The 16186-nt window shown below is 42.3% G+C and overlaps 1 long non-coding RNA gene and 1 pseudogene across 2 annotated transcripts in view; one reads left to right on the top strand and one right to left on the bottom strand.

Annotated features, from left to right (window-relative positions):
* LOC309343270 overlaps window positions 1–16186 on the top strand; it is a 139776-nt gene that overhangs the window by 11108 nt on the left and 112482 nt on the right. The window contains exon 2 of the long non-coding RNA XR_014157226.1: window positions 15971–16051. This is a non-coding gene — a long non-coding RNA (uncharacterized lncRNA). The remainder of the gene's footprint in view (window positions 1–15970; window positions 16052–16186) is intronic.
* Window positions 10987–11573, bottom strand: LOC309342464 (fatty acid-binding protein, adipocyte pseudogene; annotated as a pseudogene). The gene has a single exon. The product of its transcript is annotated as a fatty acid-binding protein, adipocyte pseudogene (transcript).

Genomic DNA, 16186 nt, shown 5'->3' with positions numbered 1-16186 from the left:
TTAGTTGAAGGGCTTTGGAATAGGCTGGTAAGCACCAACCACTGAATGATCCAAGCCTCTGCAATCCTAATCCACATTCTTGCTCATTTGTTGTTGCTCAACGTATTTGTTGTTGCTAAACATATTTAGCAGAAAAAGAGCAGATTTCATGTAGGCCTGAGATAAGCAACTTGGTACCCTCCAGGTGTTGTGAACTACAACTTTCACCGGTCCCAACCAGGATGGGCAATGGCCAGGGATGATGGGAGCTGCAGCCCACATCATCTGGAGCAGACTCACAACCATGGGTCCCCAGGTGTTGTTGGACTACAACTCCCATCATCCCTAACTAGCAGGACTGGTGGTTAGGGATGATGGAGGGTTGCAGTCCAATAACATCTGGGAACCCAAGGTTGAGAAAGGCTGATCTGGGGGGTACTATTTTGGCTACCCTGATGCTCCTACCTGTGCCTATAGTATGACATCAGGTGTGGTGCCAGTGGGTTTGAGGACTCATGATCTGAGATCAGACCCCTATTAGGCTTAACTGGGCTCACAGGCTGGAGATTCCCCACCAGTGGTCTAAAGGCATGTGATTCGGCAACTCTGACAGTGCTAAGCAGTTACAGAGAGGTAGCCGTGCTGGTCTGCCATAGTCAAAACAAAATAAAAAAATTCCTTCCAGTAGCACCTTAAAGACCAACTAAGTTAGTTCTTGGTATGAGCTTTCGTGTGCATGCACACTTCTTCAGTGCTAAGCAGGTGAGCACTTGGTCATTTCCTGGATGAGAGCCTAATATATGCTGCTTCAAGTTCAATTGTGGGAAAATGTGGAGTATGATAGAAAGAAGCTTCTATCTGCATTCTAATCACACACTTTTTCTGAACACATTTATTGGCCTTATGCTTCAGTTGAAATGGGAAATTATTACTAAGACTTTTTTTGGTCACTTTGGGATAGATTTGTACACAACAGGATCTCTCAGTTACATATGCTTTGAAAATATATATTCATATGCTATTGTTTTGTTTCTGAATAGGCCAAAACCTGTTTCCCCGGGTTCAGAAAACGATGTCTGCATTAAAGCCACTGTTCTTTGTAGGCTCTCTGCGGCATTCCCCAGCGTGCCTCCTGCGCAGGTGGGCAGAATTATTTGCTCCCAGCCCAGAACAATTCTGCTTGCTGCTTTGTGAGCAGCGCAACATTTTGTCACACACTTTTGAAAATGTGTTTTTCGCATGACCCCAGTTGGTGAGGAGTAAACTTTGTCCCTAGATGCGTGTGACGCTGTAGTTTTAGTGTCAAGATCAAGGTCATTTTTTATGTTTAAGTGTAGCCTTCGTTTTATGTCAAAGCAAAATTATTTTTCTTAATAAGGTGGGAGGGGCTCTGGGGAGGGAGACAGGCATCCCTTTGTATAAAGTCACACACACACTGCCTTCCTCCCCTCCCCCTCCCCTCCGCTGTTTACATTGACATGGTAATGTCTGGAATGCAGCTATTTCCTCTTCTGTTCCCAATACAATGCAAGGGGACAAAAGGCAGCAATTTGCTCACCTCAGGTCAAAGACTAACTCTCATGCCCTTCCCTGAACACCATGAGTCCCTGCTGTATATTCCTTCTCACTATCCCATTATCTCAGCGGTGGGTAGAGAGAGCCATTCCTTCTCATCAGGAGACCTGCTCTAACATCAGTCCCTTTGGTATGAAAAAGCTTTTCTCTCACGCACCCCTTATGCCCTAATTTCCAACAGACCCTTCTGTTCGGACCCCTCTCTGCAGAGAGGTGGATTGTTGGAAGTTAAGAGGAGAGCTTTGGAAACTGAAAAGCTGGCCCTGGGGTTTATTACACCAAACCCGCAGGGAAAAACATCCCTCAGACTCCTAGTCTTGATGAGAGGACCATACAAGAGATTTTAGGGAAGCGTCCCTGAGTTTGGGAACCCACAAAACCTTCTCCCAGATTTGTCCTTGAAGTTGACCCTTCTCTTGGTGGATTTAGTAAAAAATAAATCCATATTAAAAGCCTCCCACCAGTCCTTTTAGATTAATATGTCCTTTAGTTTATTCTTTTTGTAAGCCAGCATGAGAATATGGTTGAAGCATGCTATAAAAATACTTCTTTTAAAAAGTACTACAGCAACAGAAGGAACAAACCAAACAGAAAAACCTTCCAGATTCATATGTATGTAAAGACTGGTTCAAATATGTAGTACACCAATGGTCCAAAATTTGATGTAGGTTAAATGTTTCACATACAGTATATCCCATACCACCTATTTAAATGTGTGAATTTTCATCTAGGTTGTTTTGGAGACTGTTTGAATTATCCAGCCCCCACCAAAAGTTGCTGTAAACTACAGTCACACTAAGACACCACAGCAGTTTCCTTCACATGGCAAGTGGTTTCTGGATTCTACCTTAGCCCATGAATTTTCTTTGATTTTCATGTGACGTTTTCAGGGTAGCTTTCTTCTTCCTAGGAAAACTAACCTGAACCTGCCTGAATCTAAAATGCATCTCTCAGACTAATCTTCCTCTAATCATTTCCCTCCACTCATTTCCCCTCGAGTATCTAGTTTCTAAAAGTATAAGCCTGAGAGCAGGGTTTATCTAGATCTTAATTTTGCTGAACTATATAAACATTACATTAAATGCGGGGCTGGGCCTTGCACTTTTATTTTATCTTTAAATAGCTGCTGTACTTACCCCCAATCAGGATTGGGGCTGCAATGTGTCTGGAGGGTTTTTTGTTTTTGTTCTTTTAAAATGCCTTATATCTTCACTGTGGTACCCCAATGAAAATGGTCACACACACTCAGCCTTGAGCTGTATTTGTGTGCAGAGGGGGAACTGTCATCAGCACTAGTGGCAACTTCCCTTCCAGTGCAGATGGAGCTTTCAATGGGTGCAGGGGTAAAGGGTTTTAAAAAAACAACCCTCCACCAATGCAATGACTCCAATCCTGTTTAAGACCTCTTGTGAATGCTATTAAAGGGGGGGGGGAATAAACATGAAAGCCAAACCATGCATCATCATAATCTGCAGTTTGACTAATTCCTGGATATATTCTAGAAAGAACCACCACATGAAGATGGACACTCATTCATGGGAATATCTGCAGATGAATGGCATATCTTGCAGAGGTAGCCAATAGGTTTCAAAGAGTAATAATAATAATAATAATAATAATAATAATAATTTAATATTTGTACCCCGCCTATCTGGCTGGCTTTCCCCAGCCACTCTGGACGGCTTCCAACAAAGATTAAAAATACATTAAAATGTCACACATTAAAAACTTCCCTAAACAGGGCTGCCTTCAGATGTCTTCTAAATGTCAGGTAGTTGTTTATCGCTTTGACATCTAATGGGAGGGCGTTCCACAGAGTGGGTGCCACTACTGAGAAGGCCCTCTGCCTGGTTCCCTGTAGCTGGCAAGCTGGCAAATCTGCCTTAGGGGATATTTAACAATATCCTTCAACTATAAACTGCATGGACCACTGCAATTGACTTTTTTTTTGCTTCAGAGGGTGTAGAGCCTGAGTGTGTATGTACCGTACATCTTACTCTGTTCCCTTTGCTCTAGAAGGTGCAACAGTGCTGTGTGGCTAAGCAGGTGAGTCTTTCTACAGTCTTTTTACAACCAAAGCACTATTAGAAGCATAGGAGCACAGGAAGCTGCAATATACTGAGCCACACCATTGATCCATCTAGTTCACAGAATGGCAGTGACCCTCCAGGCTTTTAGGCAGAGGACATTCCCAGCCCCACCTGGAAATGCTGGGAATTGAACCTGGGGCATTCTGCATACAGACTGCAGAGCAGGGAAATAATGTGAATCTGTGCCTATGTGCCTATGTGCCTAGTACTCTGCCCAGGGAGGTTTGTCTGGTACCTTCATTCCATATATTTTAGGTGCCAGACAAAAATGTTTCTATGTAACCAGGCCTTTGCAGCAAAACTGCTGCCAAACTTTGGAACAGATTTGGAGTGAATGTTGGGTTTTGGAGTGATAGCGAAGACCCTCCTTTTGAGTATCAACTACTCACTTTGTGGGGTGCTGTAAAATGTGTGGTTTCCGCTGCAAAACACAGCAAAACCATTGCCATTTTGGCACTGGTTTGAAGTGATTTGGACACTGTTGGATTTTTGGGGTTTTGCTGCAGAACAACTGCGAAACATTCACACAGATTTGGAGAGGATCCAATTTGTTGGGGTTCATAGTTACTTATCCTGGCCGATTAAACAATCAATGGCCTTTTACATGTGTTTGTGGGAGAGTGGTTATTTGTTTCTGTTGTTTGTATTTTGTGTTCTTATTTTGTATTTTTATGTTGTGAACCACCCTGTGATCTTCAGATGAAGGGTGGTACACAAATTTAATTAACAACAACAACAACAACTGATGATCAGTCATAGGCTCACCCACAAAATAAATCAGTGCACACATGGTAACAATTCATCTTAGAAATGAAGAAAATCTCCAAGGAGATAATCCAAGGTATTCCATTCTTTTTTTAAAGAAAGTTCAATTTCCTGTAGTGCAAAAAGAGAGAGATAAGAACCTTAGAAGAAACAACAGACACAGGGAAGTGTAGTGGTTAGAGTGTTGGACTAAGACCCAGAAGACAAGGGTTCAAATCTCTACTCAGCCATGAAGCTCACTGGCTATAAGACTTACCTACCTCACAGAGTTGTTGTGGGGATAAAATTTAGAAGGGGGGAGCCACCTTGAACTCTATGGAGGAAATGTAGGGTATAAATGTAATAATAAATACAAATGGGGAAGACAATGCATTTAAGAGGAAGCTTTGTAAATGCCCAGTGAAAATGGACAGTGGCTCTTAGACTGTCTTGCTAACAATATGGGAAAAGAAATCTATAGAGATCCCTGAGCACAATTCAAGTGAGGTAAAATGTCAGGGAGACCAAGGGCTTACAAAGTGCTAAGAGTCTGCACCATAAGTGGAAACAATCTTGTAGTAGACATATAACAAGTAGGCGAGAATGATAAAATACCAGTAAATGATGGCTTGGGTTGTATAATGGTGCTTCTGGTTTCTGTCAGACCAATTCTCAAGACTTTAGAACTGGAGGTGAAGAAAGGTCTCACACTAGGAAGCCATGCATTATCATCCAAAGCATCAAGAAGTGATTGTGGGACAAATCACAAGTCTGAGATCACCAATTCATTCGTGTTATCTCCTGTGCCTTTTCTTGGCTTCTAAACCCAGCCTTCTGGCAAGAGTATTACTGTTAGCTACTTGGAGTAGGATTTTGTTTCTTTAAAAACCTCTTCATGCTGATTCATTTCAGGAAAAAAAAAAACAATCTGCATTTCTGATTAGAGTTTGAGGTAGGTGGGGGGAATTCAAGAGTAGCTTTTGCTTATAAATGGAGGAACAATTTACTTTCCAAATTGCTTGCAGCCTCAGCTGTTGCTGCCTTCTAGTCAGAACAATAATTAAAAGCTAGGTAAAAGGAATATGTTTTTAAGACTAACTACTAAATGGTTGGCTTTAAATAACAGTAATGATACATAATAAAATTCAATCCTACTGTTCTCCTCTCTTACATAAAACCACTTGAATGAACAGAAACCTTCTTAAACACTCCTCAGATATGTACATCTATACACACATATGGTTCCCCCAGGTGCTCAAACTTGGTAGAAATATCTACCAAGTGAATCATCTAAAATGTTTGGCAAGGAAACCATGAATCAGCAAAACAACTGTGATCAACCTACAGATTTTTCTTGTTACTTTGAAAGCAATTGTCCCACAAACCTTCCCCATGCTCCTTCCTAGCATGCCTGAAAGTGCAACCTAAGAACATACTTTGGATGACACATTTTGGCACATGCCAAAAGCACAGGCCTCTTGCTGCCACTGTGGCTCTTCTAGCAGTGTAACCAGAAGCATTTCTACATTTGAAGTAGAAACAGGCAGTTATCTGCCTCGACAGACAGAACCTGTTGCAAGACAAAAGTCTTGTCTATAGACAGCACCTACGGGGTTCATATGGCCCCTCCATGTGTTGAAAGAATGAATGGGGAGGTGGGTGTGCTGCCACAAATACACACAGAAGTCAGTTCTGCAGTCATTCCTGCATTCAGCTGGATTGTAAAGGGGCTTTGCTTACATGCTGATGTATTTACGGGACCGCCTCTCCTGGTATGCCCCGCAGAGGACCTTAAGGTCCATGAATAACCATAGTTTAGAGGTCCTGCGCCCTAAGGAAGTCAGACTATCCTCAACCATGGCCAGGGCCTTCTCAGTGATGGCTCTGACCTGGTGGAATGCTCTGTCCCATGAGACTAGGGCCCTTCAGGATTTAACTTCCTTCCGCCGGGCCTGTAAGACAGAGCTATTATGCCTGGCCTTTAATTTGAATTCAGCCTGATCTTTTATTTCCCTTCTCTTCCCTCCCCCTCCCCTTTTATGAAGGTTACCTGATCTGAGACCCCACAGCTAATTCTCCCCTGGTCTCCTCGCTGGCCCAAGTAGGACCAATTAAGCTAGCCCTGGGGATTATCTAATGCTTATTGGATGGATTTCCCCTAAATTGATTTCTGAACTTTGAATTTTATTTTTATTAATTTTTTTATACTGTATTTTATGCTGCTTTTACAATTAAGTGTTTTAAATTTGTTGTTAGCCACCCTGAGCCCGGTTTTTGAACCGGGAAGGGCGGCGTATAAATAAAAAAATATTATTATTATTATTATTATTATTATTATTATTATTATTATTATTATTAGATGTGGGCCACATTAACCACGAACCCCAAACTTTGGGCTCCAAATGGGTGACATGGTTTTGCATGGGGTTTTTTTTAAGCACTTTGCAGCGAAAACGCCACATTTTGCAGTGCTTGACAAACTGAGCAATTGATGCATCCAACACAGGGCTCGTATTTAATATTAACTATGATCCCCCAAATCTGGGATCCTCTCCAAACCAATATTAAGTACAAACTCCGAGTTTGATGTATCAGTTGCTCAGTTCATGGGGTGCTGCAAATCACTGCAAAACTTTGGCACAGGTTTGGAGAGCATCCCAATTTTAGAGGTTGTAGTTAATTTTCCTGCTGATGTGTATGAAGAGAGGCCCAGATTGGACCGAATTTCATGTTGCTGTTCCAGAGAACTGGCAGAACAAAAGAATGGATATATGGGGGGGGGGCACTCTCACCAGCATTGTCATACAATATAGTCTAACTTTGCATATATATTTGGGAGGGGTTGAATATTGATGTACAGGAGGAAGAGTTAAGAAGTCTAGTATGTTTCAGAGGAAAAACACAAGTAGCACAGCGCATTACAGACTACAAGGACAGAACATCGTTTCTGATTACCTGTCAAAGGCTTCTTTGCACAAAAACAATGCACATGTGCACAAGATCACCTTCTCCCTCTTTAGTGATCTGTAGGATTAAAAAAACAAACAAACCAGAGCTCTAAAATGCCCACTTCAGAGTGTCTCTTAACAGAAATAAGTACCTTATTTCTTGCATACTTATGGAAACAATATATACTGGAATTAACAGCATCTGAGGAAATACAGAAAATGTGGTTCCGAGATAACCCAAAGGCTTAAAGCCTAATGATTTGCTGATTCTGCATAACAAATAAGTTGCTACTGGACTGCTGTCACTAGAGCTGCATGTAAGACACCCCCCCCCCCACAAATGATTTGAGAACACCCAAACACATGGAAGCTAGCTCCATCCATTTGCATTATTCCTATTTCACCACGTTTTCAGGACCAAGGTTTGAATTTTGGAAAGCTGCCTCCTTGTTTCTGAATGCCTGAGGATTGGCAAAATCGCCATGTGGAGCACTCCCTAGGACAAACAAAAGCTCCTGTATTTTGTGAATAGCTTACAGCCTAACAAAAGATGCCAAGAAACTGCTCAGATTACTTCTCAGGGCATTAAAAAAACAAAACAAAAAACCTCTGGGCACAGAGGAATGTAGCTGGCACTCGACCCTCCTGCTGTTTTCAAGGGCACTGACATCTGAATTTGAAATAAGCCTCTTCTTGTCTTTAAATTGTTTTCCTGAGACACACATGGGCACAGAGCTGCCCAGACATATAGCTGCTGCCATCTGCAAGGACTCTGGAACAGCAGATGGTCAGAGGGATGACAGTGTGAGGCAGAGAGAAAGAAAGAAGGGGCAGGTGCAGGCAAAATTGCTAATTAGATATGGAACATTAAGTTTCCATTCAGCACCTTAAACAAAAAATAAAATAAAACTACCCACAGAGCTTAAATAAACCAAATTCTCTGGGAGAGATTGTAGCTCCCCAAGAAGAAAGGAGAGTATTTTTCTTGGGCAGGGAATAATTTTTAAAACTGAGAAAAGAATTTTTTGGATTTACTCTGTATTTTGAGCTGCAGACAAAAGATTCAGGTAGACAGAAGCTTATAAATAGGAAAGACTGGCCCCAAAACGTCTTGAAAGACAGCAGTCTTCAAAATACGAAGTCCAAAATTCATAGGAACAACCAATTCTCATTCCAATTATCTCTTTTAAACATGTTCCATTCTCTCCCAGTCATTTTATTGCATATTCTAACTGTACATTTCTTTTTCTTTCTTTCTATTTAAATCATTTAGAAATTCAAAAGTGTACAAATTTAATACACAATACATACTTTCTATTTAATATTCATTTACCATTTGACTTCTCCTCCACCCCTCCATGGTTTCCCCATATACTCTGCTGCATATTATTCCTCTATGCTTTATTCTTTCTGCTTATTCTCAGATACATATTTTACTGCTGTTCTTCATTCAAATCCTACTTGCTATTTTGCATGTTTTACAATAGCGCTTTAGATATTCTACAAATATCTCCCAATCCTCCTTAAAATCTTCCTCTTCTTGATCTCTAATTTTCATAGCTACATTTGCCAATTTGGCATATTCCGTCAATTTTAATTGCATCTCTTCTTTTGTAGGTACCACCTCCTCTCGCCATTTTTGCGCACATAGTACCTTTGCTGCCGCCGTTGCATATTAAAATAAGTTCATCTGCCTTTTTGGAACATCTGCCCCAGTTATCCCTAAAAAAAGTGCTTCTGAGGTGTGTTTTTTTGGAAGAGACACTTTAAATATTTTCTTTACCTCATTATAGACCAGGCATAGGCAACCTTCGGCCCTCCAGATTTTTGGACTACAATTCCCATCATCCCTGACCACTTGTCCTGTTAACTAGGGATCATGGGAGTTGTAGGCCAAAACATCTGGAGGGCTGAAGGTTGCCTATGCCTGTTATAGACCATCACCCCAAAATCCTTAGCCACTCTACATGTCACCACATATGGTAAAATGTACCTTCTACTTTTTTACATTTCTAACTGATACCTGACTCAGATTTATACATTTTTGCTCATTTGCTTTGTGTCAGATGCCATCTATGAATCATTTTCATAAAATTTTCTTTCAGAGGATAACACGCTGGGAATTTCAGATTTGATTTCCACAATTTTCCCCATGACTCCATCTTGATATTATGTCCCACATCTCTAGCCCAGTGAATCAAAGCAGATTTAACCATTTCATCTTTGGTTTGCCATCCCAACAAAATCATATACATCCATGAGATTATTCTATCCCCCCTATCCTCTGTTAGCTCCTTTTCAAACTGAGAGCTTTGGTTAATAAAACCACACTGCTTATCTTGTTATTCTGACTGTATGCTTCTGCCATTAACACAGAGAAGAACATGCTGAATTAACAATAGCAATATAGAGTCAGCAGTATGATTCCTGCATCCTGCTTGTGGGAAGCATCTCCCAAGACAGTGAAATTTTACACGTGTGTGTGTGTGTGTGTGTGTGTAAGTAACCGTGTGTAACCTAGTGAATTTTGAGTGGATGAAATGTAACTATGTAGCCCAATGTACAAAGCAGAGCTGGCTCGGGACATTTTGCTGCTTGAGGCAAAACACAAAACGGCTTACTGCCGGTAAAGCTGCCCCCGTCAAAGTTGTTGTGGGAGAAAAAAGAAAGCTGGATAGGAGTAGGCAGTGGCAACAGCGGAGGAGGAGGAGCAAGCAGTGGTGGTGGAAGAAGAAGAAGAAGAAGAAGAAGAAGAAGAAGAAGAAGAGGAGGAGGAGGAGGAGGAGGAGTTTGGATTTGATATCCCGCTTTATCACTACCCGAAGGAGTCTCAAAGCAGCTAACATTCTCCTTTCCCTTCCTCCCCCACAACAAACACTCTGTGAGGTGAGTGAGGCTAAGAGGCTAGTGAGGTGAGTGAGGCTAAGAGTGACTAGCCCAAGGTCACCCAGCAGCTGCATGTGGAAGAGCGGAGACACGAACCCAGTTCACCAGATTACGAGTCTACCGCTCTTAACCACTACACCACACTGGCATGCTCCTCAGATCTGCCACCTCTCTCATTGTCTCCCAAATTGCCACCTGAGGCAACTGCCTCACAACACCTCCTCCCCACCCCCCGTTTATTAAATTTGTATGTCGCCCTTCATCCAAATACCTCAGGGCAGTTTACAGCATAAAAAAATACAAATTAAAAACACAAAATACACAATAAAACCAAGAACATACCAAACCAATAAATGCCTCCCCTACCACATTGGTGGGCCGGCCCTGATACAAAGCCATAGCCATTGCTCCACTCGCTGCTTTCTCTGTGGCCCCTCCCTCCAATGGAGTGTGTCTCTTGGTCTGAAAGAGGTTCCCCCATGCCTGACATCTAGGTTTCCTATGAAAGAGTAAACTCTTGGTTTGACTTGTGAATTCTAGTCTTTGTCCTTTCCAAATGCTTCAGTGCCCTTTGGGGTGCCATCTGTATTATCCTGTAAAATTATGGCATAATGAACAACAGTAGCATCAGGCAGGAAACTTGTGTCCCCTCCCTCGCCCCACTCCCAACACCCAGGCATGCAGAGGCTGAGAAAATTAGCAGTTTGAGGTCACAAGAGACCTTGAATACTGTAGCTGCTGCTTCTCCTTTTCTTCTTCTTCATTCATTAAGCACTTTATTGAATAGTCACCATACTTTTAGGTTGAATACTGTATACAGGTTCTTTGGAACGGTTCTATCAGTAATATATCAGTTCTTTGGAGAAAGCAACTGCCTTGTGGGGCTCTGCATCCCGAACCAGCTAACTCTCCTGCTTCTGTGTCCCACTAACCACACAGGGAAAGGAGTCTATCTTCATGCTTTCTCATACACTCTGGTGCAGATAACGTTGTTCATTTCACACTCCACAACCAGCTTTCCATCTTCTATTTTTCTTTTTATTGCGGTCTCTTTGCCATCCCATTTCTGCAACTGATTGAGCGACCCACTGTCCATCTCAGTGTTCTTTAAACTGCTCTCTGTTTTGATGGTTATAACATCTCCATTGTAACTGATGATCACATTGGGCTTGGCACCACCTGCCACCTTCCTGGTGGCAAAGCCCACACCAAGTTCTTTCATATAGTAATCAAATTTTTCAGTGGAAACCAGCTTCCAAGTTCCCAAAAATTGTTCACACATGGTGTAGGATTAACTAAGTCTCCCGAGGAACTTCTTACAAGTTTAACTAAGCACCACAAAGAGCACAGCACCTCTGCTGCTTCTCCTTCTGAATAAAAAGAACATTTTGGGTTCTGAAAGCAACCACCTGTGGGGGAATGAGAGTTTCCTAGCCTCTAGCCATGCCTTCTTCACCTCGGCAAGCCAGCCTTGCATTTTCTTTCTGAATGAGCGAGAGAGTTTCATAAATGCAGTCGTTCTATTCTTGGCGTACTGTTTAATTCATGAACGCTCTTAACCATCTGTCACGTCGATCTCCTTCCTTTTGAGGCATCTAATCATAAGCCTGCATTTTTATCAAAGCTTCTATATATTTCAATCAAGGCTTGTATTTAAAAATGAGCTTAAAAAAAGGATTTTCAAATGTTTCATGCCAGGCAAAAGACCAGCTGCCTAAAAGAACCTTGGCAAGATGTTTTTCCTCCTAAGACAAGAAGGGCCCCATTGATTTATAGTAGAAAAACAATTCTCAAAGTCATAAAAAGGGAGAATTACATATGCTGCCCCAAGGCTGAGAAAACACCATTAGGAATGGGGAAAGATAATACTAATGTGCCTCCCAGTAAAATGAGCCAGATCTTCTTTCTAAGGTTAAAAGGCCAGGAGCAATGGGGAGAAACATTTAGCTAGAAGAAAGAGAGCATTTTTGGGGAAGTCTCTTCTAAAGCTGTTTCTTAAACTAAGAGAGTTAAAAAAGGTTAAAATGTGTTAAATGTTGGAAAGGCAACTGGCTTGGCAGAAGAAGCAGCTTCTTCCTATTTTATTTTGAGGCTGGAGAGGAGGGGGAAAGGGGGAGGTGCAAACTGAAGAGGCTTCTTTTAAAAGTTGTGTTTTATTGAGTTCCTTCCTTTTCACTTTGAAAAGCTTTATTCTTTTAAGAGGCTACCTATGATAAATGTATGAAATATATTAGCTTAAATATATTGGCTTAAATGTAATTATGCAAAGGATTTAAGGAATGCTAGATTCTTATTTCATATGGTTGTAAGAGTTGTATTTATCCTGAAATTAAGTCAGCCACCAGCCTAGCCCCCCTGCCAGACAGAAGACGCCATCCGGGCAGTCTTGATATATAGTTGTCAGGCATTTTGTTTAGAAACATTAAATGAAGGAAATCTTTCAATGTTGATGTGAAACTCAAGATCCTTGACATCTGTTGAACATAAAATGTAAGATTAAACCATTTGTTTTAGAAGGCAATAGGGCAAGAAGGGCAAGAGGTGAGCTGGTAATTAAGATTCCATGTAAGATATATTATTACTTATTTGTCATTTATATATAGCTCTTTGTCTCCCATATAAGGACAGAAGGAAGTGGGTGTATCTTTTGTGATTGGTTCTAGCAAACAGCCAATAGGAATTTCAACCAGGCTGATTGGACAGAGGCAGCCACAGGAGGAGCAAAGGGGGCTGGATTAAGGGAATATAAGTGCTGGCCAGAATGGCAGGAGGCCAGGCCAGAGCTTGGTAACCACGTACCACTGAGCCTCTTATTTATTTGTCTGACAAATAAATTACTATTTTAATTTCTCTATTGCTGCGTTGAATATTTCATTCCAGCTAAGCGTTAACCACAAGCAGGGTGCTACACTTTCACCTGCAGCCAGGCTAACATTCTTCTGTACCAGGATGAAAAGATTACTAATTCAGCTTTTCTAAGCAAGCAAGCAAGCAAGCAAGCACACAACCCCATCATCCTAAAAAATGTCATCATGGAAGCAAATTTGTCCCAAGTAAGAAATTTCTTGGTTGGACAGTGTTCTCGAAGCTACCAACATGAGTTTGACCAAACTGCGGGAGGCAGTGGAAGACAGGAGTGCCTGGCGTGCTCTGGTCCATGGGGTCACGAAGAGTCGGACACGACTGAATGACTAAACAACAACAAGACATTTCTCTTCTCAGTGTAGAATGCTGTGCTGAGCCCAGGGGTTAACCTGAGCAACCCGGTCCAGGTCCAGTCCCGAATCCAAGGATTCCACAAGGAGTCAGTCCAACAGGGCCAAGGCAGGAAACCAGGCTAGGTCAGGCACAGGGTAACAGGCAGGTTCCAGCAAGCAGCAATGTTGCTCCTGCAACCTGGGGCGGGTCTGGCAGCCTTTTATCTCTGATGGGGTAACGGCCAGTCCTGATCCCCTGGTTACTCACCTCCTTGTCTCGCCCAAAGGTGAGCACTCCTCCTACGAGTACTCAGGTCTCTCCTTCTCTCAGACCTGAGTCTCTGCAGCTCGGGAGATGTTGGTGGGTTACTAGAGGCCGCCTCATCCTCTCCTGACCCAACTGGTAGTGGAGCAGCTGCATGTGATTGCCCAGCAGAGGGCAATGAGGTAATCCCTGCATCTGAAGCCAGGGCAGGCTCAGGCCCCTGACTCGGCCCAGCTGGTGCTTGTTGCAGTGGAACCTGTGCAGACTGGGGCTCTTCAGAATCAGGCCCCAGACTTGGTTCAACTGCTGCCTGAGGCAGAGGATCCGGTGTGGACTGAGACTCCTCCGGTTCTGAGTCTGAGCCCGAGTCCCAGGCCATCACAAATGCCTACCAAATACAAGTATCTTCACTGCAGGCCTAGGTATGAGAAGTGTACTGACTCAGCACCTGAACCGCTGTGCAGCTGTATAATGGGCATGCATAAATACCACCTTATATTGAAAACCTACATATCTGTATGCTTCCATTCAAAACGCACCACAAAATCCATTATCTACAGCAGAGGTGGCTAACCCATAATCTGAAGGCTACACATGGCCCTCAGTATGTTTTTACTGCCCCGCAACCCTCCAAATTGGTAGAAATAAAGTAAAAGTATAAATAGTTTAAATATTTGTTTGATGAACCCATGGGATCCCCACTGTGCTCCTGATGCCAAAAGGTGTTTTTTGTTGTTGCCCCCTCTCAACTTCATCCATTAAAAATTATTGTTGGGGTTTTTTTTACTAATTGCTCTCATAGGTACCACAAGGTCCCCTCACAATTTTTAAACTGACCTCTATCATGAGTTTCTTGGTGAACTTGGTGAGTTTCTCTATCATGAGTTCCCTATTGTAATGGCAAACATTTTTTGACCTCTTGGCGGCCATCTTCTTTTTGAGACTGCTACTCTTGACCTCCAAAATGTATCCTTTAAAAACTTTGTGTCAATGTGCCTCATGCCTGAGGACTGTTAGCCACCCCTGGTCTGTAGCTTGAATGTGTAGCAGGACAGGCTGTAGATTTTACACACACTCTTTCTATCTATTCAGTTGGTTTCTGCTTTGTATTCCATGTCCTAGTGTTGAATTTTGAATTCCTAGCACTTACACCTAGCTGTGGTGATACCAGAGCATATTTTGCCCAGAGCTCCAACATGGCTTCCACATTGCATGCTCAGTTCCACCATTTGGACTACTGCAATGCACTCTACGTGGGGCTACCTTTGAAGGTGACCCGGAAACTGCAATTAATCCAGAATGCGGCAGCTAGACTAGTGAGTGGGAATGGCTGCCGGGACCACATAACACCGGTTCTGAGAGATCTGCATTGGCTCCCAGTATGTTTCCGAGCACAATTCAAAGTGTTGGTGCTGACCTTTAAAGCCCTAAACGGCCTCGGTCCTATATACCTGGAGCGTCTCCACCCCCATCATTCAGCCCGGATACTGAGATCCAGCGCCAAGGGACCTTCTGGCAGTTCCCTCACTGTGAGAAGTAAGGTTACAGGGAACCAGACAGAGGGCCTTCTCGGTAGTGGCACCCACCCTGTGGAACACCCTCCCTTCAGATGTGAAGGAAATAAGTAGCTATCCTATCTTTAAAAGACATCTGAAGGCAGCCCTGTTCAGGGAAGTTTTTAATATTTAATGCTGTATTGTTTTTAATACTTGATTGGGAGCCGCCCAGAGTGGCTGGGGAAACTCAGCCAGTTGGGCGGGGTATAAATATTAAATTATTATTATTATTATTATTATTATTATTATTATTATTATTATTACTTCTTTGCCTTCAAAGCAGAACCATCTGATTGTCTGCCCATCTGCCTAGATAGAAGAAGAAGAATAGTGTCTGGGGGGGGGGGAGGGGGAAAGACTGGAATCCATGAGATAATGTTTAATTAAAGCTGGTCCTAAGCTTCAATAATGTTAAAAGGAAGTAGAAGCAGTTGCTGCCCTTTATGGGTTTTTTTAAAAAAATAATGATTTCTCCCACAGTTTTTAAAGTAACCAGATGTCAAACCATTTAAGGGATCAATTAGGACAGAAACCAAAGTGGATTGCAAAGCTTGGCTCTTATGAGCATCTTCTGTGACACACAGTATAACTATTTGAACTAGTTTTCCCTGTCATCTTCGTATCAGCATTACTCTGGCTAGACATAAGGACAGAGATGAGATGAGTAGGTTAGCAAAACATTCAAGAACTGAATTCACCCTAATTTCTGAACCTTGTTTTCTTTTCACAGGTCTTCACCCAGATAGTTTATCCTCCCCACATCCGAAGGCTTGTTTATTACATGAAATCATCACTTTGTGAAAAGTATTGGGTAAGCAAAAAGGAGACATTCAAAATTTGTAGTCCTGTTGGACAGCTTAAATAACTTCTTTGGTGGAAAGAATGTTCTGTTTCTGCTCTGAAATGAACATCTTTAGCGGTTTAGCAACAATTTGGCTAGTAAACG

This window comes from Podarcis erhardii, assembly GCF_964252035.2.
Source record: "Podarcis erhardii genome assembly, chromosome: 5".
NCBI lineage: Eukaryota > Metazoa > Chordata > Lepidosauria > Squamata > Lacertidae > Podarcis > Podarcis erhardii.
The sequence above is the reverse complement of the archived record's forward strand: the minus strand, read 5'-3'. Positions and strand labels throughout refer to the sequence as shown.